The sequence below is a fragment of the Notolepis coatsorum genome, assembly GCF_963971535.1.
Source record: "Notolepis coatsorum genome assembly, chromosome: 10".
Taxonomy (NCBI): Eukaryota; Metazoa; Chordata; class Actinopteri; order Aulopiformes; family Paralepididae; genus Notolepis; species Notolepis coatsorum.
The window spans coordinates 59,706,738-59,719,463 of NC_140174.1; the positions used below are offsets into that span (position 1 = coordinate 59,706,738).

The following is a 12,726-nucleotide window of genomic DNA, read 5'->3' on the forward strand; positions in this document are numbered from 1 at the left end:
TTATATTGCCATTCTCTTTGACAAACTCTAACCTTAACCAGCTCCTTAACAGCGCCTAAACTTAACCGTTCTAACCTTAACCAACTCCGAAACAATGCCTAACCTTAACCTTAACCTTAACCATGCCTAACCTTAACCGGCGAAAGAATACACGTTAAAAAAAAAAAATCACGTTAAAAATAAAATATTCGATGGGATTCGAACTCGCCAGCAAACGAGCCATAGGATCCACAGCCATGTAGTCTTGCCAATTGAGCTATTTCTAGATACTGAATAAGGGGCGGTGACTTATATATATTGAGCTCCGCTCGTGTCGAACCAAGGCGGGATCTCATGCGCATGCGCGGGCACCTCGCGCGAGCACGCCGGCGCACGCACGCACCTGAGCGAGCACGCCGCCGCCGGTGCACGCACGGGCGCTGGGCGGCGGAAAATGAAAGGCGCATTACCGCACGCCACTACGGTAGAATGCTTCCGCATTCTTGCACTGCTTGCTTATCATTAAGGAAAAGGCATCCGGCGTCCTCCAGACCGAGATGACAGTTCCTACATATTACCAGCAGGAGGGGTAATAACATCACCATAACATCTCCCTTCTTATAAATGGTTAAGTTAACAAACACAATAACCTGAACGACCTTAATCGAATCAAAGAACTTAATTATTACACCTCAACAGCCAGTAATGTAACAGCTGGTAATATAACAGATAGAGTAACAGTATCGTAACGACTCCTCCTTTCCTTCCTTCTCCTTAACATCCACATAATGACAATGACTTTTTTTTTTTAACATAACAGTAAGTCCCAAAAGTCCATAGGCCTTCAGCCTTGGGTCGGTGAAGCCTGCGGCCTACAGATTGAGTCTCACAGGTGGTCGCGACCAACGGCACGACCAACGGTGACCCCTCTGCACAAAAAGGGCAGCAAATTAGACCCAGGCAACTACCTCCCTGTTTCAATTCTCACCTCCATCTCGAAAGTCATGGAAAAAATAGTCTACGAACAGGTCGAAAAGTACCTAGCGGAAAAAAATCTAATCTACGAATTCCAATCTGGCTTCAGAACATCCCACTCCACTGACACATGCCTTCTCTATTTGAATGACCACATCAAACAAGAGGTGGACGCAGGCAAATACTGCGGCATGGTCATGCTGGACCTACAAAAGGCCTTTGACACGGTCAATCACTCCATTCTGATTGACAAGCTAAAAGCAATTGGTTTTGATAGTCTATCAGTGAGCTGGATGCAATCCTACCTTGAGGGGAGGGAACAGATGGTGGAGGTAAACGGTACCCTATCCCCCCCCCTCACAGTGAGCTGTGGTGTTCCACAAGGAAGCATACTAGGACCGCTACTGTTCCTAATTTATGCAAATGACATGTCGTCAGCTTGTGACTGCAACTTGTTCCTGTTTGCGGACGACTCAGCCCTGCTGGTCTCTGACAAGAACAAGTTACAGGTTGAAAAAACCCTCAGCTCGGAACTAGGCAGAATCTGCATATGGCTCGCTGATAACAAACTATCATTACACATGGGCAAAACAGAGTCCATTCTCTTCGGTTCAAATAACAAACTCAGCAAGACCGACGGCTTCTCAGTTACAGTGGGTGACAATATTGTCACAAGGAAAGATGAAATTACCTACCTGGGTTCCATCCTAGAGGCTAATCTCTCCTGTGACAAAATGGCATCCAATGTAATAAAAAAAGTCAACCAACGAACTCGATTCTTGTACCGGATCTCCTCTCTGGTAAACAAGAACACCCTGAAGACTCTGGCAGGAGCACTCATTCAGGGGTACTACGACTATGCTTGCACCTCATGGTACCAAAGCACCTCAAAGGCGCTAAAAACAAAATTACAAACATCTCAAAACAAACTGGTCAGACTACTGCTTGACCTTACTCCTAGAACCCACCTCACCCCTGCCCACTTTGACAACCTAGGATGGCTTAGAGTAGACGACAGAGTACAACAACTTGCAATGGGCCTGGTCTACAAGATACACTACACGACCAAGGTACCCATGTACATGTCAAAATACTTCCCAAAGGTCAGTGAATACCACGATCACAACACCAGAGGGAGCTCCACAAATCATGTTAAACCCAGATTCGGCTCAAATAAGGGACTAAACACGTTTCGCAATTATGCCACATCAATGTGGAACGCCCTACCCAAAGCTGTAAAGGAATGTGGATCACTACCCACTTTCAAAACCTCTCTCAAGGGACACCTACGGGAGACTGCAATTCAACACTGGCCCCTGTAAATATCCTAACCCAACCCCCTCCAATGTACAGTCATTTACCTAGTATGGTTTTGTCAATAGTTCAATGTACAATTGTGCTTGTTTGTACAGTGTCTCCTCCCCCCCCCCCCCCTCAATGTACAGTGTTACTTGTTTATACAGTGTGCCCCCCCCCCCCCTCCCAACCACCTCCAATGTAAATTACCCAGTATGGTTGTCAATATCCCAATGTACCCAACCCCCCCCACCCAACCTCCTCCAATGTACAGTTTCTACGTCAAATGTATATACTCCCTTTTCTTGACTCCTTCTGTATCACAAACAGTACTGTATTTGCAAATCTGGTATGTCATAAATGTATAGATGTAGCAGTACTGACTATCTGTATGTCATGTATGTCATATATGTCTATATGAATTGAAAATGGGGGACCCTGATGGAAACAAGACAAACGTCTTTCTCAGGTCTGCATCCCCTTAACAATTGTATGTATTGAGCCGTACTGTATTGTACCCATTCTGCAATCTGTTAAATAAAGTTTTCATTCATTCATTCATTCACGCAGTCGGGCAGCGAGCCTCTCGGTGCTTGACGGTGCTGCAGGTGAGTGGTGAGTTTGTGGGCCGTGAGGCTCACCTGTCTGCCCCCCCCCACAGTCTATCAGTCTCTCCTCCCCAGCCTCAGTGATGCCTTCTGCACAGTCAGGTATGGGCAGATTCTGCTCAAGTGTCTCATCCTGAGGAGTTGAAACTCCCTCCCGCCTCTGTGCTGCCCGTTCTGCCATCCGGAGGTCCACTCTGTTACGCCTGTAGAGAGTTCCCTCAACGTCAACGAGGAATGATCGTGGTGCGACTCTCTTCAGACAAGAGCCGAGCCGCCACCGCCCTGTACGATCGCCAGGCAACGGACGCATTCTGACTTGGTCCCCAATGTTCAAGTCAGGGAGGTCCCTCGCTGCCCTGTCATAGTGTAATTTAGCCACACCTTTTTTCAGTCTCTCAGTGACACCAACTGTCACACAGAGCTGCAGCAGGCGCTACCGGAAGCGAAGACTTCAGCCTGCGTGACATGAGGCGTTGCGCCGGACTGCTGCCCATCCTCTCAGTGGGCGTGTTGCGCCACTGCAGTATAGCCATCCATACATCTGTGCCATCTAGCTTGGCCCTCTTGCATAAGGCTTTCGCTATCTTGACTGCCGATTCCGCTTTCCCGTTCGCCTGCGGGTGGTGGGGGGAGGAAGTGATATGGGTGAACCCCCATTTGTTTGCGAACATCCCGAACCTAGCAGAGTCAAAGCACCCCCCATTGTCTGAAATGGCCATGACGAGCAAACTGGACTTTGCAACGAGTGACGATTGTGTCAGCTGACACGTCTGGGAGTGGCTCAACCTCCCAGAAATCAGAATAATGATCGACCATTATCAAAAAGTCTTTCCCTGCATAGGAAAAGAGGTCCATGCTCACTGTCTGCCATGGGCGCTCTGGAATATTGTGAGACATCATTGACTCCTTTTGCTGTGCTCGTGCATATTCATTGCAGGCTGGGCAGTTGGACACGTGGTCCTTGATTTCCCCTCTCATATTTGGCCAGAATAGCGTGTCCCTAGCCTGCCTGTAGCACGCCTCCCCACCAATGTGGCTTGCATGAATTCTGCCCAGCATTTCCAACCTCAGTGCCCTAGGTATGATAACACATTGCCCCCTGTAGAGCACTCCATTCTGCATGTTGATCTCATCACGGAAGGACCAATAGTCCCTCACACTCAGAGGTGCGTCCTCCTTCATATCCGGCCACCCCCGCAGCACGATCGACTTCAAGTCCCGTAGGTTCTCATCAACCTCTGTGTACTGCAGGATCTGGCGGAACCTGTGGTCAGTAACGTTGAGGTGTTGTGCCTGGTCAACGTGCATAAACGCGGCCTGCTCTCCCTCTATGGCGCACACTGTGTGCTGTGTGTGTGTCATATCTGACCCCCTGTCCTGTGTTGTTGCTCTGCTTAGAGTGTCACTGATATACATCTCTGGCCCCGGCTTGTAAGTGACTTCCAGGTTGTAATTTTGGAGCTGCATCAACATACTTTGAAGCCGCTTTGGGGCACAGAGCAGCGGCTTTTTGAAGATTGAGATCAACGGCTTATGATCTGTTTCCGCTGTGATTGTCTCCCTACCGTACAGGTAGTGGTGGAATCGTTGGCATGCAAAAACAATGCTCAAACATTCTTTCTCAATTTGAGCGTAGTTCTGCTCGGTTGGTGTAAGTGCACGTGAGGCAAACGCCACTGGTTGTTCCGCCTGCGTTATTCAGCACCCCAGGCCGTTCTTGCTGGCGTCACTCTGCACTGTGACTGGTTTGGTGATGTCATAGTATTTTAATACAGGTGTGGTGGACACCAAGCGCTTTATTTCCTGTACAGCTTGGTCGTGCTTAGGCAGCCAGTGCCACACACTGTCCTTGTCTAGGAGACGGCGAAGTGGCTCACACACCTCAGACAGCCGTGGCAGGAACTTAGCCAGGTAAGTCATGAAACCGATGAAACGCTGAACAGCCTTGGCGTCGGTGGGTGTTGGCATGTCCAGGACTGCTCTGGTCTTTTCTGGGTCTATTCTCAGACCCTGTCAGGACAGTATGTGTCCATGAAACTGAACCGCCTTCAGTTTGAACTGTAGCTTTGGTATGCTGAGCCTGAGTTTTACCTTTCTGCACCGTTCCATCAGTGCGAGCAGCTTACTGTCGTGGTCATGCTCTGCCTCGATATCAGAGTCCCCACATCCGACGACGAGGATATCGTCGGCGATTGGCTCGACGCCGCTGAGGTCTCCGAGCAGCTCGTGTTGCTTACGCTGGTAAACTTCTGGAGCCACAGACACCCCCGAATCCAACTGACATGCTTGTTTTATGCCATTCAGTCGCAGCATTGCAAACCATTTGAGGCCCTGGGACTGTACTGTGCTAATACATTCAGCAGTATAGATCAGTTCTTCGTTGTCTGAGCTCTCTGCTCCTCGTGGTGTATCCTCTACGATATGCACTTTTTTTACTCTACTCATTTTGCCCCCTGCCTGGCATACTTTTGCAAAATGATTTGCAACACCACAGGACCTGCATGCTTTGCCATATGCTGGGCACTGATCTCTGCCTCTCTTGTGATTAATACCACAGTATTTACAGTCAATGAGCAAATTTGTCTCCTCATGTCTCGTTGTGGAGCTCTCCTGAGCTCTGTATCGCCGCTGCTTGTCCGTTGCATTTATTGTGTCCATTTGTATTCCGTCTATCATCCTCAGACGTTTCTCAGTCACCTCAGCCAGGCGACACATTTCCACAGCTACTGGCAATGTCAAGTCCTGTTCCCGGAGCAACCTGCGTCTGGTTCCTTCACTTGAAATGCCCAATACGAGCCGGTCCCGTAGCATCTCATCCCGTAGCCCACGGTACTCGCATGTAGCCGCTCTCTCTCGCAGCCGGGTGACGAAACTGTCAATCGGCTCGTCTGCCTCCTGCTTGCAGCAGCCGAAAATGTACCTCTCGTATATAATGTTTTTCGCAGGCTTAAAATAGTCCTCCAAAGCGTCCAGAATGGCAGCTGGGTCCTTTTTCTGGTCAACAGTCAGTGTAAGATTGTGCATGTAAATATGCCGACACTCACTGCCCATTATTCTCAGCGTGGCGGCTTGTATCTCCGCGGATTTCTCCGTCAGACCTGTTGCTAGAGAAAAGTCCTCAAACTCTGCTCGGAACATTTCCCAGTTTTTGCAAGAATCTCCTGACATCTGCATGCCCTCCGGAGCGGGGATATTTCCGAAAGCAGCCATAATTGCTTTACTTTCTAGCGTGTTAAACTAGACCACTTCTGATCACCATGTTTCAATAGATTACTTTATTATTATGCTCTCAGATATACATACAACTGCCAGCCTCTAGCTCGCGCTCAGACACACACCAGTCCGGGCCGTATGTGATGACGTAGCCATCCGGTCGTCTCCAGACCGAGATGACAGTTCCTACATATTGTAGCGTTCTGTCATACCCGTATTGTTAGGAAGAATGAGGAGAGGTTTATGTTTCTTTTGCTTATTTAATTCACATGGTGTGCTACTGGAGCACCCCCTATTTAATTCCACTTCAATGAGTAACATACAGGTCAATACCTCACTCGTTAGGAACACACACAGCTTCCTCCTTCACGTCTATTTCACGAACACAACGTAACTTCCGGTGCCACCTCCTATCTCTCCTGGGGGGAAACACACCCCCGGGTACAGTGACACACAAGACCCCAGATCATTACACTATCCCCCCCCTTCTGAGCTCTCGCCCCGAGAGACACATCAACACATAGCACATTCCCAATAAAATGTTTTCATTTCAAGCAGAACACACTTTCTTTTCTTTTTTTACACAAAGTCCTTGAAACGACCTGGCGGCAGCCTCCTCCTCTGTGGACGCGTTGTCCCTGCCCGAAGGACTGAATCGACCTGCTGCGGAACAGGAACCGTCCGGGGAGTGCCATGTCTGTCCCGCACAGGGAACACAGTCTGTGATTCTGAGGGGCCCCCCGTATGGGAAGAGGGGAAACCCCCCGCTGGTGGACCACGGTGCACTCCCCTCGAACGGCGGTTACATCCGGGCCCAGTGGTGGTCGGAACACTGTCTCTAGGTGAGGCCGCTGGGAGGGCTGGGTCTTGCAGTGGGAGGCAATCCCCTCTGTACAGGGCCAGTCTGTCTCTGTGAAGAGCAACTTTCCTCCCCCTGAGCGGCAATTGTTCCCTGTATACCACCTCCCCCACCCTCTCTAGCACCCTACATGGCCCCTGCCAGTGACAGTCCAGTTTAGGGCACCGCCCCCTCTTCCTCCGAGGGCTATACACCCAGACCAGTTCCCCGGCCTGGAAATGCCTCCCCTTAGCCCGCACATCATAGTTCCTTTTTTGTCTCATGCCCGCCTTTTCCAGCTGACCCCGGGCAAAGTTGTGGGCGGACTCCATTCGATCCTGGAGTCTCCTGGCATACTCACTCCCCGGGGGAACGGGGGGAGTGTCAGGGGGCTTGCCAAACGCCACCTCCGTCGGCGTCCGGAGCTCCCGGCCCAGCATGAGCAGTGCTGGCGTGCAGGAGGTGGACTCCTGTACAGCGGATCGGTATGCCATGAGAACGAGGGGGAGGTGCGTGTCCCAGTCTCGCTGGTGCTCTGCTGTGAGAATGGCTAGCTGCTTGCCCAGAACCTATTGAACCTTTCCACTAACCCGTCACTTTGTGGGTGCAGAGCAGTGGTTCGGGTCTTCTTGGTGCCTAGCTGCTCGCACATGGTGGCAAAGACATGTGACTCAAAATTTCTCCCTTGATCGCTGTGGAGGGTTTCCGCTGCGCAGAACCGACTGAACATGCCCTCCACCAGCGCGTCAAACAACAGTCTTGGCCTCCTGATCCGGCAACGCATATGCCTCCGGCCATTTGGTGAAATAGTCCATGGCGACCAGCACGTAGCGATTGCCATTGTCCGTGCACGGAAATGGCCCCATAACATCCACCGCCACTCTCTCCATGGGGGCTCCCACCCCCAGCTGTTGGAGTAGTGCGTGGGACTGATCAGGTGGGCCCTTGTATGCTGCGCAGAGGTCGCAGCGGCGACAGAAATCCTCTACGTCCCTTTTTATCCGTCCCCAGTAGAACCCCTGATGGAGGCGGCGGAGAGTCTTTGTGATGCCAAAGTGCCCAGCCCCCACGGTGCCATGGGAACTTTTTAACACAGTCTCTCTCATTGCTTTGGGGACCACCACCCGCCACCTGTTCTCTCCCGTAGCCGGCTCCCTCCACGCTCTCTGTAGAACCCCGTCCCACACCCGCAGAGCCGCAAAGTCTGCCCACAGTCCCTTTGTAGCAGTGGTGCCCCCTGCCACCTCCCCCCAGGGTGGCTTCTGACCTGACTCTACCCATTGCAAAACAGGTTTTAAATCAGGGTCCTGCTCTTGCTGCGTTCGCCACTCCGCTTCTCCGATCACCTGCAGCTCCCTGCTGACCGGCCCGTCGCCCTCGTGCTCGGGGCATATTGTTACCTCCTCCCGGAGCTCTCTCTCTCTTGCCTCCCTCTTCTCACAGTATCGACACCCCTCCGGAGCACAGGGCCGTCGGGACAGGGCGTCAGCGTTGGTGTGGCGGACGCCGGCCCTGTGCTCAACAGTGAAGTTGAAGTCTGCCAGCCTCTCCAGCCAGCGGCACACTTGCCCCTCCGGCTCTCGAAAGGACGTCAGCCACTGGAGAGCGGAGTGGTCAGTTCTGATTGTAAACGGCGGCCCACAGAGGTAGTACCTGAAGTGTTTAACTGCCTCAACGACAGCCAGAAGCTCCCGGCGGGTGACGCAGTAATTCCGCTCCGCTTTGTTGAATGTGTGGCTGAAGTAAGCCACCGCTTTTTCTCCGTCCGGCCCCACCTGAGACAGCACGGCCCCCATACCCACGTTGCTGGCATCCGTGTCCAGGACAAACGGCAGGGAGGGGTCTGGGGGTCGAAGCACAGGTGCTTCTGTTAGTCCTTTTTTTAGGAGGTCAAACGCCTGCTGACACTCAGGCGTCCAGGTGAAGTCAGCGCCTTTCTCCTTCAGTCGAAATAGGGGCTCAGCGATGCAGGAGAACCCCCTCACAAACCTCCTGTAGTATGAGGCGAGCCCCACAAAGCTCTCGAGCTGCTCTTTGTCTGCGGGGGTGGGCCACTCTTTGACCGCCTTTATCTTCCCCTCCTGCGTGCTGATGCCCTCTCCCGTCAGTTTGTGTCCCAAGAACTCCACTTCTCTCCTCATGAAGTGGCACTTGTCGGGGTGAAGTTTCAGTCCTGCCTCGGCTATCCTCCCCAGGACCCGTCTCAGCGTCTGGAGGGCCGCCTGGAAGGAGCTGCCGTGGGCCAGTATGTCGTCCAGGTACACCACGCACTCCTCTGGAGGAATGCCAGCCAACACGCTCTCCATTAGCCTTTCAAACGTGGCTGGGGTGTTACACAGCCCGAAGCTGAGGACACGGAATTGCCACAGCCCCCTCGGTGTGCAGAAGGCTGTCTTAGGTTTAGACTCTGGGTCGAGGGGCACCTGCCAGTAGCCAGCCCGTAAGTCTAGTGAGGAGAACCAGGACGACCCAGCCACTGTGTCCAGCGCCTCATCAACATGGGGCATCGGGTAAGAGTCTTTCTTTGTCACCTTGTTCAGTGGTCTGTAGTCGACACAGAATCTCATTTTGGAAGTGTTCTTCTTCTTTACCATCACCACTCCCGAAGCCCAGGGACTGGCAGAGGGCTCTATGATGCCCGCCCGCTGCATCTCATCAATGGCGCACTCTGCAGCTTCTCTGTACGCCATGGGAAGGCGGCGGGCTGGTGATCTGATAGGCCGGGCGTCCCCTGTGTCTATTTGGTGATGCACCAAGTGAGTGCAGCCAATTTCAGCATCTGTCAGTGCAAAAATGTCCTTGAACTCATTTAGCAACTGCCACAGCTCCTCTCGCTGTTCCGGCTCCAAGTGGCCACCGTTGCGTTCCCATATGCCCCTCACAACTGCTAGCCTGTCAGCCTCTTCCTCCATGTTAGGCTGCGCCAGGGGGAGGGGGCCCCCGGGTGTAAATGGGGCTGCTGATGGGGACAGGGGCGTACTGCCAGCAGGTGAAGGGAGCTGCCTGTCAGGGGCAATGGGCATGGGGGGTGAGCGTTCAGCCGTCGAGTGGGCAGGGGAATATCTCAGGCGGGTATTCCGGGAGCGGGAGCTACCGTGACTGTCCAGGGGGCTTGCAGAATGAAACTGTGTCTCTGCTGCCCTCACTGCCAGTGGCGCTGACCTCGGAGGAAGTGGGGGGGATATCATCTCAACAGTGGGGCCCCCAGGGAAACTCAATGTGTTCTCCCCCAGGTCCAGCAGGCATCGGGCAAACTTCAAAAAGTCTAGCCCCAATATGCAGGGGTCCTGCACCTCTGCCACCCACACCCGGAACTCCACCGACAGGCCCCCCACTGTTATGACCACCTTTCCCTTCCCCAACATGGGGGCTAGCTCACCAGTCACTGTCCTCAGCTGCACCGACGTCTGCTCCAGCTGTGTCCCCACCGGGACCACGTCGGGCCTCATCAGCGTCGCAGTCGAACCCGTGTCCACCAGGGCCGAACACGGCGCCCCAGCCAGGGTGACGGGAACATAGCAAAAATTGCCTGCATGCGTCCAGCCCACTACCATGACTGACTCAGTGTCAACGTCTGCTTCTGGGGGGAGTAGAGCCCCACCCCCCCGGCTGTGCTGATTGGCTCCCTCCGCTGGAGGCAGAGCAGCATGGGACATGGTGCCAGGGATCCGCTCCGCCCCATCTACACGGACCCCCTGCCGTTTCCCTGCCTCTCCTGGCGATTGCGGCAGTCCCTGCGGAGATGCCCGGGTTGGCCACACCCCCAGCAGCGCATGGGCCCCGGTGAATGAGCCGCACCTCCTTGTGGTTGCAATGTTACGGCACGCACCAGCTCTGTCATCCGCTCCATCATTGCGCCCACCCACTCCGGCAACCTTGGGCCGGTCTCGTGAGTGTCTCAATGTCAGTTGCCAGTGCACGAAGGGACTCACCGGTTACATAGCTCTGTGACCACGATGCTTTTATTGTCACATCGACCGAAACGCCTCTGCAGCTCTTCTGGTCCCAGTGCACTCAAACATGCCAGGGCATCATCCGTGAGGGACAAAACGAGACGGGCAGCCTTTTTTTTATTGTCCATCGGCCAGCCATTCAGTTCGGCTGCCAGCTCAAATTGCATAAAAAACGCCTCCAGACTGCCTTTACCCGAATATTTCAGCGCCTGGTCTGCTCTCCATCCGCCGTGTGTACCTCCACATGGTGCCACGCTCTGCATGTCATTCCTACCGGACGCCGCCGGGTGGAGTACCGGCGCCGCCGTCGCGTGGCCGTCACTCTCCCGTCCTCCGAGATTGCCAACCCCGACTTCGGCAACGACCTGCATTCTTTCCAGGTCTGGAAGTCCACTTGACAGACCTTCATCCTCCCTCTCCTGTTTAATCTCGTGGCGTGGCTCTTCTTTTGCCGTCATTGCTAAGCTAACGTGACGTAGCTAGCCAAACAGCGGAGCTCCCCAGGGTACACAGTGCGCGTCAATCCGAGTTCACTGATCCCACTTCAGACACCAAATGTAGCGTTCTGTCGTACCCGTATTGTTAGGAAGAATGAGGAGAGGTTTATGTTTTTTTTTTGGTTATTTAATTCCACTTCAATGAGTAACATACAGGTCAATACCTCACTCGTTAGGAACACACACAGCTTCCTCCTTCACGTCTATTTCACGAACACAACGTAACTTCCGGTGCCACCTCCTATCTCTCCCGGGGGGAAACACACCCCCGGGTACAGTGACACACAAGACCCCAGATCATTACAAGCAGGAGGGGTAATAACATCACCATAACAGAGTTGACCCACGAGCCCAGGTATTTGAAATCACTGACTTCCTTTAAAGCAGAGCCTCCTGTTGTCCTTAGAGGTGGATGATCCGGGAGGATGTTATACATTAAAACCTCGGTTTTCTTGGCATTTAGCCTAAGGCCAACCTTGGCACACTCCGTCTCCATACAGGATATACAAGAGTGGGGAAAGAACACAACCTTGTGGATGATGTTAGTACACCAGACAATTCCCCCTGTGATACATGTGATGTCAGTATTAGTCTCTCGCTCTGTCCTTTCGAAAGACGTTTCACTGGGGTATTTTGTGTGTAACTTTCAGTTGTGTTGTTGCCTTCTTTGCTATATTTTCCTATATGCCATATATATATCAACTGTCTGCGATATCGGAGGTGCAGCAGACAGGCCTGTAAAAATAAACCAATTAAAGTTGGTAGGGTTGCGACTTGCGAGAGAGAAAGAGAAGGAAGGGATGGAGTGGGAGAGAAAGAGAGAGGGAGGGAGGGAGAATGCGAGAAGATGTGGGAAGTTAATTAGAGCATCTCTTTCCCAAACCGCAAATTCGTTTCATAGATATAGCACCCATCATGGGTGCTATATCTAATTATGTCCCTCCCTATTATAGCTCCCATGGCAACAATGAATCACAACTCATTCACTCTCTCTGATTGATTGATTGATTGATTGATTGATTGATTGAAAAGTTTATTAACAGATTGCAGAATGGGTACAGTACAGTACAGCTCAATACATACAGTACAATTGTTAAGGGGATGCAGACCAGAGAAAGACTTTCATCTTGTTTACATCAGGGTCCCCCATTTTCAATTCATCATAACATATATGACACACACGACATACAGATAGACAGTACTGCTACATCTATACATTTATGACATACCAGATTTGCAAATACAGTACTGTTTGTGATACAAAAAGTGTCCAGAAGTGTATATACATTTGACGTAGAAACTGTACATTGGAGGAGGTTGGGTAGGTGGGGTGGGGTTGGGTGGGTGGGGGGCTGTACATTGGAGGT

The 12,726-nt window shown here is 52.3% G+C and overlaps 1 pseudogene across 1 annotated transcript in view; it reads left to right on the plus strand.

The window, feature by feature from the left end:
• Positions 1-10,865: 10,865 nt before the first annotated feature.
• Positions 10,866-12,726, plus strand: part of LOC311235585 (5-hydroxytryptamine receptor 7-like) — a 39,734-nt pseudogene continuing 37,873 nt past the window's right edge. The window contains exons 1-2 of the transcript in view: positions 10,866-10,946; positions 11,069-11,242. The product of the transcript in view is annotated as a 5-hydroxytryptamine receptor 7-like (transcript). The remainder of the gene's footprint in view (positions 10,947-11,068; positions 11,243-12,726) is intronic.